Here is a 22,362-nt window from a genome sequence, read left to right as displayed (position 1 = left end):
GGAAAACACAACAACAGGTGTAGACAGACTTTCTAACTCCTGGGCATTTCTTCCACCACAGTTTTTCCTGCCTACACCCCTCCAACACCAGAGGGGTCATGGGTGGAGGCTGGGGGTGCAAACATCAGTTAACTTTGTTGTCAACCGTTGAAAGAATGGATAACTAAATATGGTAGACACACACTATGAAATAACATGCAATAATTTGAAAGAATGAATTAGGCATGCATTCATAAACATGGATGGATGCGAATATAGTCCTGCGTTTTAAAAAGTGTAAGAAACTGAAAGAAAACTATAATCTGTAGTACAATACCATTTATGTAATTTTTTAAAAGATTGAAAACAATATTCTATCAGGTTAGGATATACAAATGTACATATCTTCAACAAAATAGAGTGGTTTTGGTAGCAGAGGGGGCAGAAGAGGAAAGAGATTATCAATTGTTGAAGAAAGGGATAATTAGTTAAAATATAATGAGGACTGATGGGAGTATACTGTGATCCTAAATCTGTGATTAAAACAAGTCTCTAGGAGTTCCTGTCATGGCGCAGCAGAAACGAATCCAACTAGGAACCATGAGGCTGTGGGTTTAATCCCTGGCCTCGCTCAGTGGGTTAAGGCTCTGGCGTTGCCGTGAGCTGTGGTGTAGGTCACAGATGCCGCTCGGATCCTGCATTGCTGTGGCTGTGGCGAAGGCCAGCGGCTACAGCTCTGATTAGACCCCTAGCCTGGGAACCTCCATGTATATGCCATGGGTGCAACCCTAAAAAGACAAAAAGACAAACAAACAAAAAAAAACAAGTCTCTGTACTCCCATCCAAAAAGGATAACCTACAGAATAGCCAAAAACAAATGTAAAAAAATTGTATAAGGAAAATACTAATAGGTTGATAGTTAATGCAATTTGCAGATTGAAAATGACCCAAATGTAAATTTATAAGGGGATAGGCTTTCTGCTACTGAGTGATTTCAGATGAAGAACAAATTCAATAGCTGTTCCCTCAGGCTACTATCAATTCATCAAACTTGCTCTAGTAGTTCCAAAAAACACATAGTGAAAAGGGTCATAAAGGGTACAAAATAAGATATTGAATGAAGTGACCCTTTGGTGAAAGAACAGGAAATGTGGGAGAAGGGTTAAAAAAATCTCAGTAGGCTAGTAAAATCCTCAAGAGATTGATCAATTTTGTCAAGCTAGTTTTGAGATTGCTTTCATACATCGTACACCATTTTTGAGAGACAAAGACCTAAAGACATTGCCAATTAATAGATACAGAAAATCTATACACTGGAAAATTTTATTAAATTACTATTTTATGCTGTTGTGGAATGTCAATCTTGACCCAAACGATGCCATGACTTTGAGTAGAACAAAAGAAGTTTGAAAACGCCCTTCACATGAAAGTTTTATATTCTGACAGCACAAAGGAATGAAATACTTTCTCATCTGAAATAGCAGTTGTCTGGGAAGTTCTTTTATTCTTTCATTGGCACACAGTAAATTGAGTCTTTTCAACAGTAATGCAGTTGGGAACTTTAAAGATAATTAAGAAACATAAAATATGTCAGTCTTCTCAAACATAGTTGGAATATGAGTTTTAATCTCTCTCCTTCAAGAGCATTAGTATAAGTCTATACTCTCATAATTTTTTTAAAAAAATATCAACATATAGCAAGAAAAATGTCTAATAACAGTATACAGAAAAATAAAATACTTGTTTTTAAATATTTAATAAAAGCTTATATTTGACTCATAAGCAAAAAGTTTCCTAAATTGTTGATATAATGTAGCAAAAAATATACAAGAAGAGAAAGGAAATTCTGTAATGAAAATTAGGTTGATGACTGGCCCTGGAATAAATGTAAGGATTCAATTCTCTGCTGAATGTCTTGGAGGTCACCAGCAACACAGAAGGACATTTACTCACAGTACAATTCAAACATCTTCCTCCAGGGGAGGGGAAGGATGCAGGAAAATAAATCAAATACTCACTTCAGTTTAGATCTTTGTCCAGTTACATAATTCATACATAATTTACATATTAGAGGTTACATTATTTAGTATACTGTAACTTTTAGGCATCTGTCCCCTCTTGGATAAAAATGTTCAGTGATTCAGACTTCTCTCTGCTTCTCTGTCTTAAACATTGTCTGGGTACACAGTTGGAGTTGGACGAGGAAGAAGGGTTACATAGCTTTTACGCCCTTGCGGACTTGGCAAGGGAGATAAGATATAATACCTGAGTGCTGGTCCAGCCTGGGACCTGCCCACAGGGCAACAGGGGCACTGCTGAATTTGGAGGACTCGGTTCTGACTGCTGTTCATGGTTTGGTCTCTCTGGCTTACCTGGGACCTGGGAGTTCTGCCTGACTATCTCAGTCTCAGGGTGGTTCTACCAACTGAAGACAATTTGGTGTCCACAGACCCTTCCTCGAGCCTGGACTGGCAGTCCTGCAGCCCCTGCCTCTGCTGGAGGTTAGTCTGCCTCTGTGATGGCAGGTCTCCTGGCACTCACACCACTGGGGCATGCTGCCTCGCAAACATCCGCATGGCGTGCTCCCACCTCTCCTTCGGGTATCTACTCAAATGTCACTTTTTAGGGAGGCTTCTGTGAAATTGCATCCCCACAGCACTTCCTGCTCTCCTTCCTGCTTAGCATTCATTGTCATCTTACAAATAATATATTTTATTTATTTTTTTGTTGGATATGTGTCTTTCTCCCCTAGAATATAAATCCCATGGGGGTAGGGATTTTTGTCTTTGTTTAATAGTGTATCTTCAGTGTCTAGAAGATAACCTAGCCTAAGATTTAAAAAAAAACAGGTGAACAAATACAAACAAAGAAATTCTTCAGAGTTCCAACACCTTCTCTCTCTGTAACTATTCTGTTTTGTTCTCCTGACTAGTCTGGCTCCTACTTAGTAGGTGAATGAATAAATGGGCTTATCAATTTCGTCCCTGTATGGCTTAGCAGATGTGGTCCCTCAGCTGGCCCCTGGGTCCATTTCTGATGTTTGCTTTCATTCTTTAACTATCACTTGGTGATTGTTCTTCTAGCCTATTGTTTCTGATTGAGCTGTCTGTGGCATGTTGTGGCAACTCTCCTTATATTATGCCCTTGAAGATTCTGTATCTGTCTCTTACCTGGCCAATTCCAACCTTGCTAACTCCCTGCCTGCTCAGAAGAGGAATTCCCACCTAGACAGCTCTTCACTACACTTGCCTGGCTTCAGGCTGTTAGATTATTGGCTTATAATCTTTATACTTGATTCCCAATGTCCCTGTTCATCTCATTTGGACCTTCAGGGAACAATGAACTCATTTGACCCGATCTGAAATTATTCTGTATCTAAAATTGTGGGTCCTTATTCCATTAAAAGACCAACCTATTATGGCTCTAAATTCTGTAAGCATGCTGTAAATATTGCAAGGTTATATAAGCTTGCAACTTTAAAAATAGCAAACATTTATTGAGCTTTTATTATGTGCCAGAGACTGTGCTAAGCGTTTTCTACATATTCCTTCATTTTATTTTCACATAATTTTATAAAGAGACTATAATTTTAGCCCCATTTTATAGATAAAGAAACTAAGATTCAGAGAAACTCAGGTATGTGCCCAAGATTATACATTTAGGAAGTAGCAGAGGCGAAGTTCATGGCCAGTTGTGTTTGTCATCAAGGCTTGTGTTCTGAAGGACCACACTAAATGGCCTTTATGATTCATGGCTACTGAAGAGGCATTTCACCACAACTTGTTTATCAAATAAATTCTGTAAATTCAGAATCAAGCATTAATTTACAACAAAGTACAAAAATAAAAAATAAAAAAAACAGAATTTCTGTCACTCAGGAATATCTTGTGATTTGGAAAATTCCCAGGTGAGTATTGCGATCATAAGTAGATCTCAATGAGGCAGCGATATGTTTTTTTCCCTTTTATACCAATATCATCTTTTCTTTACTCATTTTTTTGTGCTATATTGGATTCATATTCCACTAATTAGAAAAGCAAGCAACACAAAACTATTTCTTTTACACCCCTTTTATACCCCTTTCCCTAATGGCCAGCTATTAAGCCACCAGGCTATATGTATTTTATTTGGCACTGGTTAAAATTCTCATTAGTAGCTTAAATACATGCAGTGGCAACTGACTGATAATAATGTACTGGCCCACTAGTGCTTGCAACCCACTCGCAAGTTGTTTACAAGTCTTCATAATATTCTAATTACCAATATGGTCAGGGACAAAATGCTGTTTTTGTTGTATTTTCTCTCCCTTGTTACATGGCTCAGCATGGATAAGCTGTGAAATGTATTAGAAAACAATGTTTCTAATGATTTTATTTCAAAATATGTTTCAGATTTTTCATGCTGAGAAAGTTACCCTCAGAATTCTTAAAACTGCTGAGATGAACTGAATACTTGGAATTCGCCTGTAATCGTTTCTGTAATCACTAAAATGAGGGAACTCTTTAGAAAGCTGAAATTGCTTCATAATTCAATCCCCTCCCTTACCTAGTATTTATGCTGCCCAGAGCCTCCCAATTCTGACCCAAAAGGGTCCTTCTGTCCCGTGTCCTTCAAGCCCATAGGATGAAATCACGTTCAGTTAAGCAGCAAAGAAAGCTTATTCTTCGATCCCAGCCTGGAGCGGTGCACGCACTCGAGATACCGGCGCACCCGCCCAGCTGTGGGCGGGGCTGCCTTGGAGGGTTCTGGTTGGGGGGGGTGGGGAAGGGGCGGAGTTCTCGCGCATCTGGCGCAGCTGTGCGGCTCGCGGCCGTGGCCTCGCTGCCGCCATCTTGAATTGAGGTGTCATGCGCCACACCTGAGCCTGACGCCTGCCAAGCTGAGGTGCCGGGCAGAGCGTTTCCGCTCAAGGTACGCCGGCGCCATCTTGAATTGAGGTGTGTTCGCAGCTCCTCTCCACACCCGGTCACCACGCGGCTGGCCGAGGTGCGGTGACAGCACAGGGCTTCTGCGTCAGGACGCCAGTGTGACGCGTTAGGTGCCTGGCCTCTGTACACGGCACCCTAAAGGCAAGTGAAGCTAGACTAACCGCCAAAGAAGAGGTTAATCTTATTTTACCTGGAGTCCATGTTGTTTTCTCCCTGAGACCGACCCCCCCCCCCGCCACCCAGTGGGCTCTGCTGGTGACATTTACACGGGATATAATTTCTGTGGCTTCCTAAGTGAATGTTTTATTCCTTCAAGAGGCTAGCCAGAGAAGATGGTCGGTGGAAGATGAAAGAGGAATAAGTTAGGGCTGCCCCAGGGACTACAGCCACTGCCGTTTACAGCTAAATTTCCTCCATATCAAATCACTCAAGCATTGTTACTAAGTCCCTACACACTCCTGCTTTCTCTTTCAGCAAATAGGGTCTTTCATGCCTCTTTCAGAGCCACGTCGACTTTTGTCAACAACCAAAGCAGCTCACTGCTGTGAAAATAACTTGGAATAAAAACCAACCAACCGAATAAAAAAATGTATTTGTTCCTTAAAATTGAAGTGGGAAGGGAAAGTACCTGGGGGATATCATATTCCAAAAAAATATGGTAAGGAGGTTTGTGAAATAATGCTGTAAGCCTCAAGTTGTAGAGTTTGAAATTCCTGCAGGATGGAGGCTAGTCTGACATCCTTTGGCGATAAATACTTGAATGAATAGTTCAGAAGCTTTTGTGCTTTGACAATTTGGTTGATTCAAGAAGAAAGGGATGAGGAGGGGGCTGAATATTTTATTTTGTGATTCTAAGGATACATGTTTCTCAAGCTACATGACATCCAGCATACAATTGGTAATTCATGTCATTATTTTAATCATAGGTTACGATTGATTGAAATAACTAAAACAGTGAAAAGAAGGGTGGAACAGGAAATACATCTGGTTTGAGAACAGAAAGCCCTAGAAACCCATAAAATAAGGTGTTTTAAGTTTGAACATTAAAGTGTTAAATAACAAATAAGTTGTTTTCATGAATTCTGAGGTAAAATTAAGATATTTGTGAAGTGACTATGAAGCTGAGAATTTAGGTAGCTTCATTTATTTATCATAATCACAGATAAAGTTTTGAAACAAGAGCCATGAGGCATGTTAAAAGTGTGTTTCTTTCTCTGTCCATGAGGCCGTCACATTGTCTTTGCTGGGCTAACTCTGTATGTCTCAGTATTTACTGACACTGCGAAATGTAGGTGAATATTCATTAGACTAGGTAAATTTTGAGAAATATTATCTATCTCATCTCAGTGATTACATGATATCACAAAGTAGGTCACATCCTTATTAATGTTTACAGATCTAGAAATTTCATCTTAAACAACTTCTGGAAAAACTGTCCCTAAACAATTTGTCTAAGGCCAAAGGACTATACAAAACATGTTATCAAGAGGAAGACATTCTCTGGAATCAAAAATTTTGGGTTTTTTCCCTTTCTATTGAATAATCGTCTTTTCTCGTTCCTTCCATAGATCACCTCACACAAGCTACCCCCAATATAAAATAGATTATCCTAGAGGTCCTACTGCAGCCATTTGTCTGAAATACAGAAATCATTTTTCTAAGACTTGGCAACTGTTGGACTAATTAAACCCACCCAAGCTCCAGTGCCTATTTAGTAAACAAAGTAGCAAGCCTATTTAGCTTAATGTACACTGTTTCATTGAAAAACATGTGCTAGATCCTACTGGGCAAACATCTTTTCTGACCTCCATTGTAATTAGTTCAAAAGTCCTGTTTCAAAAGCACTTCTTATCTTCTCCAGTGGTTTAAGGATTTGGTTTTTATTAGAAATTAATGCTTTAATTTCTTTGTAGTCATTTACATTGATACTTTGTATCAGGATCCAATCAAAAAAGCAAAACCATCAGGAAATTATAGATTATAGCGATAGATAGATGGATAAACAGATTTTATATATATACAGTTTTGTTGTAAGATTTGACCTTAAAATTCGAAAGCTTAATTTGATTAATCTCTGTAAGGCTGTTGACTTTCACATCTGATGCTAGAACATTGTGTAGTAATGGCCTAGTTCCACTTAACAGTGAAACACACCAACCAATGAAATGATCCTCTTCTTTGCCTGTTGAATCAGAGGCATAAGGAAACCAAAGTGTCCAGGCAGCAGGTTAAACTACCCATTGAATGGACTCATTTTTGTGTGCCCAGCAGAGCCTAAGGTCGAAAAGATGAGGAACAAAAGAAAATTTGTTTGTAGATCACTTAGGGTGATAGTGAAAGGAATCTCCCCTTTCTACCATTGGATTCCTGGACCCATGAATCCTGGTTATAGCATAATTGGATGTTGACTTAGAGCAGATACCACATCCAAGAAGACATTTCACTAGTTTCTCAAGGTGTTGCCATCCCCCTAACGCAAGTTTTCAAATAGCTATTGCATCAGTCAAGCCAGCTGCTTCATGATGATGGGGAATACATTAAGATCCAAGAATTCCATGAGCATGAACCCAGTGCTATACATCATTGTGAATAAATTCCTTGGTCCAAACCGATGCTGTGTGGAATACCGTTAGGGTGGATAAGGCATCCTAAAGTCTGCAGCTGATAGTTTTGGCAGGAGCACCTAAGAAAGGCAAATCCATATTTAGAGGAAGTATCTATTTTAAAAGAGATAAGTGCTGCCCTTTTCATGATGGAAGTATCCCAATGTAAATAACTTGCTATAGCTGGCTGATTCCTCTGGGGAATAGTATCATTATCAGGGGCTCTTGTTGGTCTCTGCTGCAGTTCTTTGCTGAAATTGGGCACTCAGCAGTGGGTGTAGCCAGATCAGCCTTGTCGAAAGGAAGTGCAAAATGCTGAGCCCACATATAACCTCCATTTCTGCTGTCACGGCCATTTGTTCATGAGCCCACTAGGCAATGGCAGAAGTGCCTGGAGAATATGGGTTTCCATACAGAATGGATCATATTTGATTACAGAAATGATTCTCTGCTAGAGTCACCCTTTGATGAGCATTCAAATGGGACACCGTTCTTTAGACTTTCTGCCTATCTGGAATGGTTTCCACAAGTCTTTTCCTCAGACCTCCTAACAACCAATTTTCCAATCATGTTCCTTTGAAGTCTCTGACCATTCAGTTAAACCATTGGCTGTAGTTCCTAAACTCCATAGACTTATATAGCATGTCATCCCTTCTTCCGTGAAAAAATGAACATCCAGAAGCACCGCTTGAAGTTCTACCTTCTGGGAGGATTTTCTTCCACTACAGTCCTTCAAGACCATTCCAGAATGGGGCTGTAACTGTTTTCTTTTGGGTTGCGCCTGCATATCATGTAGAACCCAAGATTTTTAATGATCAAGTGAAACTCCCCATGAGACCATCATATGTGTTAAGAGCGAGAAGGTAATGTAACAGCAGTCGTGAGAATGGGCACCTGCATCATTAGAGACAACAGGGACAACTGTCACCTAGGTTCATGTAACTTCCTTGTGCTTTCAGGATTTTCTTGGCAGGACCATGTATGTGCTATTTCTCTTTGATAATGGAGTATAGTTGTGCACAGCCACATTCATGGTTTGGTGAATCAGGCAATTCATGAACCACATGAAATTCATAATGGGTAGTTCAGGTCACATGGTTAGTTGATGGTTCATGGTCAAATAATCAGTCTCTACTAAAGACCTATAGTAATTGAGAAGCTGTTTTGTAGAAGTTACCACCAAAGGAAAACGTGGCTTTGTTCCAAAATTCTAAGGATGTGTACTGTGATAAAGTCCTGCCTAAAGCTTAAAGTAGTATCCCATTTCACCACTGACATTTCAGTCATCATTGGATCTGCTGGACCGTATGGCCTAAGTGACAGAGTGGCTTTCATGGCAGTCTGGACCTGTTGCAGAGCCTTCTCTGCTTTTGTGCTTCACTCAAAACTGGCAGCTTTTTGGGTCACTCAATAAAAGGGGTCAGAGTAGCATACCTAAATGATGTATATGGTAGTCCAAAATCCAAAGCAGCTCATTGGATAATATGCCCTTTTCTTGGTGGCCAGATAAAGTAAATTTCCTTCACCTTGCAAGGAATAATTTGACATGCCCTAAGCCATTGCACCATTAGAAATTTCACCAAGGTGATAAAACCCTGAATTTTTATGTTTCATCCCCTCTCACATGCAAGTGTCTTACCAACTTGGCTAGGTAGTCGCTACCAGAATATAATATCCTCAGTGTGATAGAACAACCCAGTGTCCTGTGGAAGGGAAAGGTGAACAAATTCTTGTAGACTGAATTATGACATAGCGTTGAAATATTGGTAAACCCTTCAGAAAGACAGTGAAGGTACACTGTGGCCCTCATCAGTTGCAAGAAAACTGCTTCTTTACTTTGCTCTTTACTACTAGGTATAGAGGGGGAAAATGAATATTTACAAGATCAGTAGCTGCATACCAGGTGCCCCAGGATGTGTTGGTTTGCTCCAGGAAAAAAAAAAAAAAAGAAGAAGAAGAAGAAAGAAATAAAAATAAATCTGCAACAGCAGCTGTAACTAGAGTCATGACCTGATTAAGTTTACAGTAATCCACTGTCATTCTCCAAAATCCTTCTGTCTTCTGCACAGGCTGAATAGGCAAGTTGAATGGAAGTCGCCTGTATCTTTCAAGTCCATGATTGTGGTAATAATCTTCAAAATGTCTCCAGAAATGCATCATTACCTTTGTCTTACTATTTTCATAAGGAGAGGCAGTTGTAAATGGCTTCCATTTGCCCTTTCCTGTCGTAATAGCTCTAATTCCATGGGTCAGGAAACCACTGTAGAGATTCTTCCCATCACTAAGAATGTGTATTCCACTTGTGCATTCTAGAGCAAATGTGAAAATCACAGAGTTTTTTTGGAGAGCCCACCTCAAGGCTCGTTGTGAAAAGGTCCTGAGCCAGACGTGGACTACTTGACTTCTATAAAATCCTATGCTAATTGGTGGACCACAGTGGTCATCTATGTCTGTGGGAATGAGTTCCAAGCCAGTTTCCATTAATATCCAGAAAGTCTGATTATTTTCCCTTCACAATGTATAGTCACACTGAAAAAATGGCCACAGAGCCCTTTGTGGGCATTCTGGGGAGAAGAGGAACAGTATAAAATTTTGTCAGGGGAGCGGCCCTACACTTCATTCAATAGGCTCTTGTTGTGTGAACTGGCATATGTCTGGAAATTGATGGAGGAGTTGTGACTCCATTTTGGTAATTCAAGTCAGATTTCTGTTCACAGGACCTAGAACAATTCCATTTGGAAAGATTAAGTACCCTGGCCAATGCCAAAGCCTTTTCGGTTGAATGCATTGGCTCCAGTGTCCATGATGCATTTTGTTTTTGGAGATTAAGTGTTGCTACTGGTCCTGGTAATCCCATCATCCCCATTGCATTTCTGGAACCCAGTTTTATGAGAGTATTTCTAACTGCCCTTTCTGACCTATGGAGAAGAGCTACCACAAAGCTCTTCAAGGATGCCAGGGAGCCCCTACTAATTTATTTCTCACAACTTCATGAAAAAGATGAACCCTCTAAGCACCCATCTGAGATAAGAAAGACAATTCAGTATTCCAATCACCCTAAGTCTTTGAATTCCTTCCTCTGCAGAATTTTAAGAAAGTTATAGCATTTTAATTGATTTGGTATGTGCAATTTTGGATCCATATTTCAACCAAACTAAAAAAAAAAAAAAAAAGCCATTTCTAGCTCCTCTTCTTAAAACATTAAAATTAAAATCTTTCCTTAGGGGGCCTATAGCAATATTTTAGGTCAGATACAACTTTGTATTTCTTCTACCTTGATCCCTTATATATAAGATCTATTCCTACACATTCTCCAGATTGCTGTCAAAATAAATTAGCAAATCATGCTGTTATCTTGGTCAGTATTGTGCCTTATCACAGATCGTGATTTGTGCCATACCCTGTGGGTCCTGCTGGGACTTGAGTCTGGCTGTAGATCTGGAGGGGAGCAAGGGTAGGTCCCCTCTCCAGGATGATCAGCAGTGCCTTGAAGGGCAACCCTGTTAGGGAAGGCTGCTACAGATTCTTCAAGAAAAGAGAGACTAACCTACCCAGGCAGGGGTGGAGGGGCTGCTTCTGCTGGCAAAGAAAACTCAAAAGATTTTAGGAGACTGGATCATCACAATTGGCCCATATGTTCCACCTCAATTTTCAGAATTTCATTCCTTCTCTGTCAATGTCATAACTTTAAGAGACTCTTCGTGGTTGGAAATTCGATTTGCATTACAGTTTAGCCACCAACAAGATTAGACTTGGGGCTTGTTTTTCAGATATCTTGATCCCACTTTTACAGGAAATAAGAGTTTTCCCCAGGGTAGTCATACAAGCTTTCAGTCCTTTATGAAGCCCTCGTGGTGAAAATTTAAAGCATTATGAAGTCATTGTCTTCTTGCTTCAAGTTCTTCAGCCACTTAGAAGCAATTAACGAACCCCATTCTACTCTGTGTTTAAAGGTGCAAATATTATTAGGTCATACAGAAACTTTCAATATAAAGACACTTGGTTACAGATATATAAACATTATAAGCTGAGTCACTGTGTTGCCTATAGTGTCTATGCATGGCATAGATCACCAGTGCTCAGTTTATTACAGAACACAGGATCATTACTGCCTTTAAATTTAATCACATCAGAGAACCAATTCCAGAAAACCCAGAACCAATATAAAGAACTCATCTTTATGATTTTGCTTATATGGAACCACCCCACTTCCAGTATCAAATTCTGTATCAAGAAGGATATTATCAGAGAAACAGAACCACTAGGAGATATAAATAGGCAATATATTGATAAATATAACATACATACATACGATAGAGAGATAGAGATAATTTTTTACAGGGAATTGATTTCATGCAATTGTGGGAGCTGGAGCTGGTTAAGCATTGTCTGTGATCCTTATTCTTCACATTTGGTGGTGGAACCTTAAGCCCACAGGCCAGGTAGAGTCAGGAAGAAAGATGAATGTCAAGTGATGGAGAACAAGAATAAGATGGAACCCATAAGCATAAGCAGAACTCAGGAGGATGAGTTTCATCTCTGGTTCTTGTTTCCTCTAACTGGTATGAAGGTGTCCTGTGGAAGGCAGAACACTTCATTATGACGCTTACCACACAAACTTGCCCCAGGAATCAGAGAAGCAAAGGAAGATACGGGATAGAGAAGAATTTGCAGTCACAGCCGCTGCCTCAGGCCAATATGTGCATCAGCTCATCCAGGAAGTGTGTGAACTGCAAAATATCTACCATCCCACTTACGTCCTCCACATCTTTCAAAAGAATCTTTCTTGGGCCCATTGCAATTGGAAATGTGTAAGAAAGAGAATTCTGAGAAATGTGGTTTAGCCTAACCAATTTGACATATTATTAAGTCCCCATACACCCTGAGAAGAAGTGTTCATTAGAAATTTTCTGAAGAGATTTTTGACAGTAAGTAAAGGATGTAAAGCAGTGCTGAGTGACATAATTGTAAATAGCAAATGTCCTTCATGGAGGAACTAATCAGCAGAAGATGTTCTGTAGAAATTTATCTACCTTATTATACTATATTGGCTTCTGATTTCCTTTATTGATATCTTACACAAAATGATGCTATTTGGTTTTTTTCCCATGGACTCTGATAAAGATTTCTTTTTTTCCTCATAGAAAGCAGATGTAGGTGGGATATGTGATTCCTGTGGTTAAAAATTCAGACTCTGACTTCTGTCTCTTTCACTCCTTTGAGATATTCCTACGTACCTACATATTCATTTGCAAAAGCATAATAGACTTATCTATTTATCATAGAATTTCTGAGTTTATTAAACATATAATTGTTGCAAAGTGTTATATGAATACTTTAAAAATGAGTCAATCATTAAGTATAATTAAATCATAATTGAAAAGTAAGTTAATAATTATGGCCAGACTATTATATTCCTACTGTATTATTTATGGTTTTCATTTCCATGGTAGATTATAAAATTGAAATGTTTTTATGCTACTAGTATGTTTACTGAAGACATTAGAATAAAAACATTTGTTTAAGGAGATTACATTTTCTAAATCATTTGCATTTTTGCTGGAGACTATAACCATGATACTGTCCCAGTTATGAACTTCACATTTAGAAATTGCCAGTTGCATGTTGGATTTTCTTTCCCTCACTCACCTGAACTTTTTTCTCTCCAACTCTAACTGAAATATTAACCAGCATGTATTGAGTAATGTTTATGTGGCAAACACATGGGTAATTGGCTTAACCCTCTAAAATTTGAAAGTGGGGCATTCTACTATGTATCTGTTGCTTTAGTATGACAGCGTTTTCAAAATACCACCTCCATTTTTGTGGAAGGGTGGAAAGTAAAGAACAGAAAAGTAGAGGTAGTTAACTGTAGTAAAATCAGGAAAAACACAGGGATCCAGGAAAGCACCTGGTAGGGACACCTAGCGAGCCTTGATGAGTCAGAAAAGGTTTCCAGAAGTGAGATATAAAGGATATTTTGGAATTGGGATGTATAATGGGAGATAGGAGGACATTCCATAGAGAGAAGGTGGTATATACGATTCTTGAAGGTGGAAAAAAAGTTTGCAAGAAGTCACAACCAAGCTCAGAATATAGATCATGAGGGTAGGAGTGGCAATATGTGATGTGACCATGGAAAGATAAACAGAGTTCTTCTAAAGGACAGGACCAAGCTTGAATGATTACACTCTATCCGAAAAACAAGAAGGATCCAATTAAAAACTACTGAATATAAGAGGACCTAAGTTATTTTAGGAAAATTACTCTGGCTGCCTTTGTAGGGTGGAATGGAAGAAAAGACTAGTGTCAAATGGATCAGTTCAGAGATGAAAGGTGATTGTGACCTAAACTAAGGCATTGTCAGTAACCTTAAAAATAAATGACTGGGTCAAGAGACACTGAACTGGTAGATTTTCCAGTTCTTAATACACTGTTTAGGAAGAGATAAAATTCAGGATGGTTCTCAATATTCTTACTTGGGTAACTTGGTTGGATGGTGCCTACCACTGGATTACAGCAAAAGGCAACAGTATCCTTTGCATTAGTTATTATCACACCCATTTCAGAAAGAAAGCCCAGATAAGCTGGATAAATCCCAAAGTCACAAATCTAGTAAGTGGTAGAATCTATAGGCATATACCCCTGACTCCTGAGTCCATGCTGGTGGTAGGTGCTGTGACACGCTTCCCAGACCCCCTCTTGGGATTAAAGAATTTATTCTTCCAGCTGTTGAGAGTGCTGCCAGCTAACAAGCCCCTCCCCGGAAATTAACTACACCAGTGATTCTCAAAGTATGATCTCTAGACCATCAGTATCAGCATCACCTGGGAACATGTGAGGTATGCAAGTCCTCAGGCCACATCTCAGGCCTAATCAGAAACTCTAGTAGTAAGACCCAATTATCTGTTTTATTAAGCTTCCCTGGGTTCTGATTCTGATCCATGCTAAAGTTTGAGAGCCACTGACCTTTGTTGATGAGAGCTGCCTTAACAAACTTCCACTCCTTTCTACCTCTTTTTTTCCAACTTGGAGCAACTGTGAAAGGGCTGTCCCCGTCTCTTTACTCCCCATGTGCCAGCTGAAGCCTTTCTTGAGACCGAATTGCATTGCCCAATTATGTTGGCTTTCCTTTGCCAGGGAAAAAGATTTTGCTAATCTTCACTTCGTGTTTTGCCTCTTTAGGAAAATAACCTGCAGAAGCTGATACCTGGAGCGACCAGAGTTTGTAGACACTGAGATGGGATATTGGCGCTTAACCACCTGCAAGTTCCCTGACCATGAGGACCCTATGGTAGACAGAACTCCTGGAAAAGGTAGTAGTGAAATTGTTAAAATGCTCACTGGTGGTAGATGGGGTTGGTATAAAGAAAGATGTAAACACACTAGTGGTGCAATATATTAGATATTTGAGAAATGTTAATTAATTATAAGGATAATAGAATTATTTGGTTATTGATAGGGGCAGCTGATGCTTTGGAAAAAGTAATTAAGGGGTAGCTATGAAAGCATGAAGTACTCTTTGACCGCATGTAAAGAGACTCATCTCTTGGAGCTGGATGACAAAAAATGCTGAGAACAGGGCTCCAAATTTAATTTTTAAAGTAGCAGAGCTCCAAAAAGGCTGACTTCTCAACCTAAGCAAGTTGCTATGTAAAGTTGGGCATTAACTGGAAAAGAATGGTATCTTGAGATGTTGGATGCATTTGAACATTTTAAATCCCCAGTTTCCAGTGAACTCAGGATCTGCAGAAGTTACCAACTTTTTTTTTTTTTAATCGGAGGATAGCACTCTTTCACTGCATGATGGTGGTGTAGAAGCCCATGGATTTCAGGACCACTCATGCTCCCTGCAGATCTACCCTGGCTTCCAGAATGATAATTAAGGTGAAAAAAAGTCACATAAAAATCAAACATAACATGGCTTTGGAAGTGCTAGATCTAAGTGCTAAGACAGGAAAAGGACTATCCAAGGAGATACAGAAGCTAGTCAACAGGTACCAGAAGGAACTAGAAGAGTGTGTTTAGAAGATGTTAGGAGTGCTGGGCCAGAGTTCGCTGTTAGCTCAGCAGGTTAAAGATCTAGCCTTGTCACCACTGAAGTGTGGGTTCCATTCCTGGCCCAGGAACTTTTATATGCTGTGGGTGCAGCCAAAAAAAGAGAGAGAAAGAGAAAGAAAATGCTTAAATATTCCTTTTAGCATGTACGTATGTTTATATGCATCAACCATTTTTAAAATTGCATAACACCTTTTTTGTGTTATGATATATTTACAATACTTATTTGAAGGGAAGTATACCAGGATGATATGGAGCCACAGCATTGTGGGGAAAGTGGGGCAGAGGATGAGATGAAAAAAATAGGTAACATGTTTCCTGGTTATAACCTGTTAATAATATCAAATTCATAAACAATGTTTGATTATCTACCTTACTTACATTAATTCATAACCAAGAAACAGTTCTGTTTTTGTAAAACCTTACAGTTTTATATTAGGGCATTTCTTTGAATCTAAAATATTTTTAAGTTTTCAATAAAACATGTATTTAAATCCCTTCATTTGCTGACCTATTATTGAAAATCATTGTAGGCAATAAAAGCACTTTTTAATAATCCCCCCAAATCAAACAAACCTTGGCCAAATATTCCCCAAAGTGTGAAAAAACAAAGGCAATAGATGAAAATGAATCAGTGGTTCTGTCTGGAATTTTAGCTTAATTTTTTGCAATTGCTCAAATATTAATAACTTGAGATCTTTTTAAACTTGCAGAATCTGCTAAAGCCTTTAAAAAATAAAAAAACTAAACAAAGACTTAGACATCACACTGTAGGGAGAAAGTTTGGTAGAAGAAGGAACTAGACAATTGCAAGACATTTTAGGACTGTTATTTCTATGTGCTCCTAGAGACTATGTCCAGAGTAGGGTGACTTTAAGGAAGTCGACTTTGTGTGGATTCTGGGCTGCGTGTGAGCTGTTCTATAACCTAGTCATATACTACCAGAAATTTGTTGAGTGAGTGAATCAAGATGGTGGGGCTCTTAGCACAGGTTTGAATAGACAGAAGCAAAATGTAAATCAACTAAAAGCAGGGACTGTTTTATTGTCACTGTTATGGGAGAATTTCCAAAAACTGAGAAACAAGCATTGAATTTTTTTTTTTTTTTTTTTTTTTTTTTTGTCTTTTTGTCTTTTTGTCTCTTCCAGGGCCGCACCCATGGCATGTATATGGAGGTTCCCAGCTAGGGGTCTAATCTGAGCTGTAGCCACAGGCCTAAGCCATAGCCACAGCAACACAGGATCCAAGCCGCATCTGCGACCTGCACCACAGCTCACGGCAACACCGGATCCTTAACCCACTGAGCGAGGCCAGGGATCGAACCCACAACCTCATGGTTCCTAGTCCACTTCGTTTCCACTGAGCCACAATGAGAACTCCAAATTCTTAATTAGAAAATGATTATAATTTTTTTGCTTTTCAAAGTATGAAATAGGGAGCAAAAAATCCTCAAAACTGTACTTGGTTACTGAGACTTAAGCTGCTATTCTACTGTTAGAAGTTTGAATAGGAGGCATACTATTAAGGTTTACTCAGCTTGATTTTTTTCCTAGTTGGAATCTGCTGTGTGCCTTCTCTCCTTTATTTGTACAATGGGGGGATTTAGTAGTAACTACCTCATTAATGTAGGAGGAGCTAATAAATGCCAAATTCAGAAATCATCACCTGGTAGATTGTAAGTGCTAAATAAATACTAGCTTTTGTTATGTGAAATATTGTTATTTTATCAAATGAGAAACTATAGTACTTTCAGCAGAATAGCTTTGCTGCCTTTTAGGCAAAATAGGCATTTATGATCTTGGAACTTAACTAATTTTTATAACACTGACTCTTTGGCGAAATGCATTCGTTGTCCCAAGCAACCTATTTATAACTGTTGGGGCATATATGCGTCTTTTAGTTGGAAACAGTCTGAAACAGGCAGTATGTGATGAGTTCCCAAGGAGAGCCAAATATATCTAGCGTTTCCTATACTAGTCCCTATCCTTGGAAAATAGCTTAGATGGGAAGATGCCCACACTCCTTACCTTTCTTAACTCAGTAAGGAGGACAAAAGGCAACATGTTTCGAGGTCAGTCTGGCTAAGTCCGTTGGTGCTAGATCATGTCTTTCTTTACAGATCATGTTAAGATTTTGTTTTCATCCCAAGGACAAAAGAAATCCCCCCCAAAGTGTTAAGCAGTACATGACATGTGATTAAATGTATTTATAAGAAGATGGCTCTGGCTGCCATATAGAGGATGAGTCGGTGGTAGGAGGCGAGGTGTTTGGGCAAATGTGAGTACAAAAGAAAAGACTAATAGGTGGGAGTTTCTGTTGTGACTCAGCGGGGTTACGAACTTGACTAGTATCCATGAGGATGTGGGTTTGATCACTAGCCTCACTTAGTGGGTTAAGGATCCAGCATTGCCATGAGCGGTGGTGTAGGTTGCAGATGCGGCTCGTATCTGGCATTGCTGTGGCTGTGGCGTAGGCCAGCAGTTGTACCTCTGATTCAACCCCTAGCCTGGGAACTTCCATATGCTGCATGCTGCAGGTGTGGCTCTAAAAAGGAAACAAAAACAAAAACAAACAAAACCCCAAAAAACCGGATAGGTAGTTGTTGTAGTGGCCTGGTAAAATAGTTGTATGAGCCAGTTGTGACTGTGGTAGAGACGGAGGGCAGACAAAAATATGTGGGATTTTGCTTCAGAGGATCAAATTCAAATCCAAGCTACTATACTAACACTTTTGACGCTGTTTCTACATTTGTAAGGTGGAGAAATTGTAGTAACCACACACAATAGCTATGAAGATTAAAGGTAATGTGACAGAAGCAAAAGGGGCTCATAGCTAGACAGTGATGGTACCAAGGTTAAACTCAAGTCATCAGACCCTAACACATTCTCCCTCCATGGGCTGCTATTAGCATTAAATGAGAAGATGCTTATAAAATGTTTAGAACCACCTTTGGTGCACTGAATGTCACCTATTGTTGTGATTGTTAAATAAAAAATCCTTTGTGCATTTTAAAGCACCATGGCAACCAAGTTTGTGATCCACTGAACAAGTCATATGCCTTGGTGTATGTTACAGTTACAACAGGATAGTTTTAAATTTGTTTGCATTTATTTATTTATTATTATTATTATTATTATTTGTCTTTGTGTCTTTTTTTGAGGGCTGCACCTGCGGCATATGGAGGTTCCCAGGCTAGGGGTCTGATCAGAGCTGTTGGGGCCAGCCTATGCCACAGCCACAGCAACGCCAGATCCGAGCCGCGTCTGCGACCTACACCACAGCTCACGGCAACTCCAGATCCTTAACCCACTGAGCAAGGCCAGGGATCGAACCCACAACCTCATGGTTCCTAGTCAGATTTGTTTCCAGTGCGCCATATCGGGAACTCCAGTTTGCTTTTGTTTGACAATGGCTTTAAAGAGAAAGAGCAAAGAGATAGCAACGCGTATGGTAGGGATTTCCCTCTGTAAACTATTGTGTGTGTTCTCCCTTGCCAGTTGCTGTGTGGTTTTGATGGGGGTGTGAGGAAAGATGAAATTGGGTCTAAAAGCCCTTATCTGAACGAACAAGATATGGACTGCAGCAGGTCCCTCCTGACTGGAATTGACGCTTGTGTAAAAGCCATCCATACTCACTCATTTGCTGAGAGGGAAACAGAGTGCCTGAAGCACTCCTTTGCAATATTCTTGTTACAGGGTTAGCCTAAAATAGCAGCTCTTTGCAGTTGAGAACTAAGCCCTACTCAGGGTTGGGGGCTGCCATAGGGCACATTTTTCTGATTCAGGCCATGGTTTGAGATCCAAGTGACTCTCTTGGCTTTGCCATAAAAAAATAAACAGAGCAAATGGACTTGGGAGCCCAGAACCAGTGTTAGATCCCAGAGAGATCCCTGACATCATGTGTTTTGCTCTTCATGTCCACCTGGTGACAGCCGGATGCCTGGACTGGGAGAGCTTTCCGTATTGGAAGCAGGGATGGTAGATTAGGGGAAGAACAGTAGATGCCTTTTCTAACCTTTCCTTTTTGTTCACATGCCTCTTTAAATTAGACTTCTTTTTTAAGCACCAGGTGTTAAAAAAGTATTTAATTAGATTGAAACTTAGGGGTAGGCTAGGGAGAATTGAAGTAGGCTGCCAGTAAATCAAGTAGCCCGAAGCCATTCTGTGGTATTTATGCCTTCTCACAGAGTACACACCCCAAACATATTTGCGGGGCTGATTGATTACAACATTTGGAAGCAGCATAAGGGACCCTACAATTCCATTTCCAGGGGAGAGTTGAGTCACTTTTTCCTACCTGATGTTCACACTGGCACAAGACACCAGTGGAAGCCTCCTGTGCATGAAATACATGCACTGTGCCATGGACATACAGGTGTCAATAAAACCTGGCTTGTAAAATCAAACAGTGAAGTTTACATCTGTAGAAAAAAATGGTCCGCAAAGTGAGTTAGCTATAGCGTATCATGATAGTACTGTTAAAGAAATGGCAGTGAAATGGGCCAGGTTACATTTTTTCAGAGCATCTGCCTCAGAAGCTGTAATGTCTGCACCTCTGTCACTTTACCTAAATGCTTATTCCATCATGAATCTGCCTCTACAGCTTATTGAATCATTGATAAAATGTGCTCTGCCTCCCTTTTAAATGCTTTTAATTCCCAGCAGCTTGCCATATTACTATATTATGAACTAAAGCAAAATGCAAATTCTAATGTGTTTTGCAAAAGCGCAGACCTGATGATAATAAAAGGAAAGAAAAGAGTGGCTTCTTCCTATTGTTCAAATAGTTACACAAAAAGCAATGAATAGAAATAATAAATCCCAACCAAATGCAACATTTCTTGGTGACCCAGAAGGAGGCTTACTGATTATGACTAAAGCAGATGTATCCATGAAATATAAAACTGAATTTGCAGCAAGAAGGGTATTATAGTCAAGCTTTGGTACAGCCCTGCAAATCTCCCCAGAACTGGCTATTCAATAGAGAGAAGAAACAAAACATTACACCAAAGAAGGCAAGGAAATCTTTTTGTGAGATGTGAGTCTCACAAATCAATGTGAGACTCACATCTTCAAACTTAAAATGTGTGTGACAAATGAAGGAAGCTAAGTGTTAGATAGTGCTGTGTTGACGGCCTAGCCAACCCTGAAAGACTTAAGTAAAATAGAGTTAAGCTAATAATGTGGGAGCTTTTCAACATAATCTTTTGTACTCCTGGCTCCTTCAGATGTAGCATGTCTGTAACTGCATCTCCTGTTGGGCTCAATTGTACTTGTTGAAGCCCTTCTTTCAACACAGCATGGATTCTGAATTGTTCCATTTGTGTTCTGTTGTATAATCAGAATTTTAAAAAATAAAATGATAAGAGTATTTAGATTTTAAGTAGCAGACCCCTAAAAAAATGATGCCTACAAAAAGTGATAAGTACCTTATTCTTTACTCCTTACCCCCAATTATATGTATTTACTCTTTCTATGTCTTCCATACTTAAAAGTGCTAACTGTTCTGAGTCAAACATAATGTGAACATTTATTAAGTCTCTAGAAGCTTAGTAAGTTTTATATTCTTGCATGTAGAGCAAAGAGGATGGAATTATAGGATTTGAAAATATAAGGAACCTTAGAGGGCATCCATCTGATAGCATTTTGCAGAGGAGAGAAAGGCTTAGTGAGGTCAAAGGCAGCATTGTACAGCCAGACAGGGTTGGGTTTAATTCCTGACTTCATAATTTATGAGCAGGTTATTATGAGCAGAGAAGTCTTGGTGTCTTCACCTGGAGAAGGTGTAAGAATACCCAGTTCACAGACCTCTTTTAAGGATGAAATTGAGTAATGACCTCAAGTGCCTAGCATATGACAAGGTACTGGTAAGCATTCAATATATATTCTTTGCCCCTCTTGCCTTGGGTCTTACCCTAGTCAGTGGTGGAATGAAAGAGATAATTCAGGTCTCTGGACTACCTCTTACCCCATCTTTAGTTAACCGCTGAGCTGTGGTTGACCTACTCAAAGACACCTTCATCTCAGAAGCCTGAGGAGCCAAGGAAATTGTTCTCAAATCCACCAGGAGATAGCAGAGTGTGGGGTGGGGGGTGAGGGACACATCTGCAGCTCAACTGAAAGTGCAGAATTATTCTCCCTCCATTTCCCCACAGGTTTCATTCTAATTCAGCTCCAGCCAACTTCAAAAGGAGGCAAACACTTCAACTACAGAAACCACTGCAGAGCAAGGCCAGCGGTATCTTTCAGCACCAGCAAAGGGTAAATACACAGAATAAGCCCTAAGAAACAGGGGTTAAAGTGTTCATGCTCACGTGGATGTTATGTCAGAACACTCTAGTAGGGGGAAGGTATGAACATTTATTGAGCATCTACCAAAAATGAAGCACTCTTTTCAATTCGACTGTGAAATAGGTGTTATTAGCCCCATTTATAGTTAGGGGTTCAGAGAAGTCCAGGAAATAACCCAGAGGAAATTTATAGCTAGGCATACCTGACTTCAAATCTCAAGCTGGTTTGACTGCACTCACAGCCTCACAGAATTATTCACTTTAATGCATATTAGCTAAGCCTGCTCAAATGAAGCTTTAAATATGAATTGTTGGGATTATAATAATCTGACTATAAATCAGTGCGATTGGCCACTGTGTTTAAAGATGTGTAGTTCAGACTGTATTCTATATCCTATCATGCAGCTACAATACTAACCAGAAGATAGGGAAGGACAAACTAACAAGTTGATGAGAAAATCCACTAGTCAGAGAGTCTAGAATATGTTGACTGTGGAAAGGTATA

At 39.6% G+C, this 22,362-nt stretch overlaps 1 long non-coding RNA gene across 1 annotated transcript; it reads left to right on the top strand.

Moving 5' to 3' along the window:
* Window positions 1-4,887: 4,887 nt before the first annotated feature.
* LOC146404215 (uncharacterized) lies at window positions 4,888-21,828 on the top strand. The gene is made up of 3 exons (XR_014844626.1): window positions 4,888-5,048; window positions 14,696-14,826; window positions 21,723-21,828. It is a non-coding gene; the product is annotated as an uncharacterized LOC146404215 (long non-coding RNA).
* Window positions 21,829-22,362: the final 534 nt, after the last annotated feature.

This window comes from Sus scrofa, chromosome 4 (assembly GCF_054392235.1).
Source record: "Sus scrofa isolate SSC_HxYL_T2T_F1_AM1 chromosome 4, Sscrofa_HxYL_maternal_Yorkshire_Landrace_v2.0, whole genome shotgun sequence".
NCBI classification, from domain to species: Eukaryota; Metazoa; Chordata; class Mammalia; order Artiodactyla; family Suidae; genus Sus; species Sus scrofa.
The sequence above is the reverse complement of the archived record's forward strand: the minus strand, read 5'-3'. Positions and strand labels throughout refer to the sequence as shown.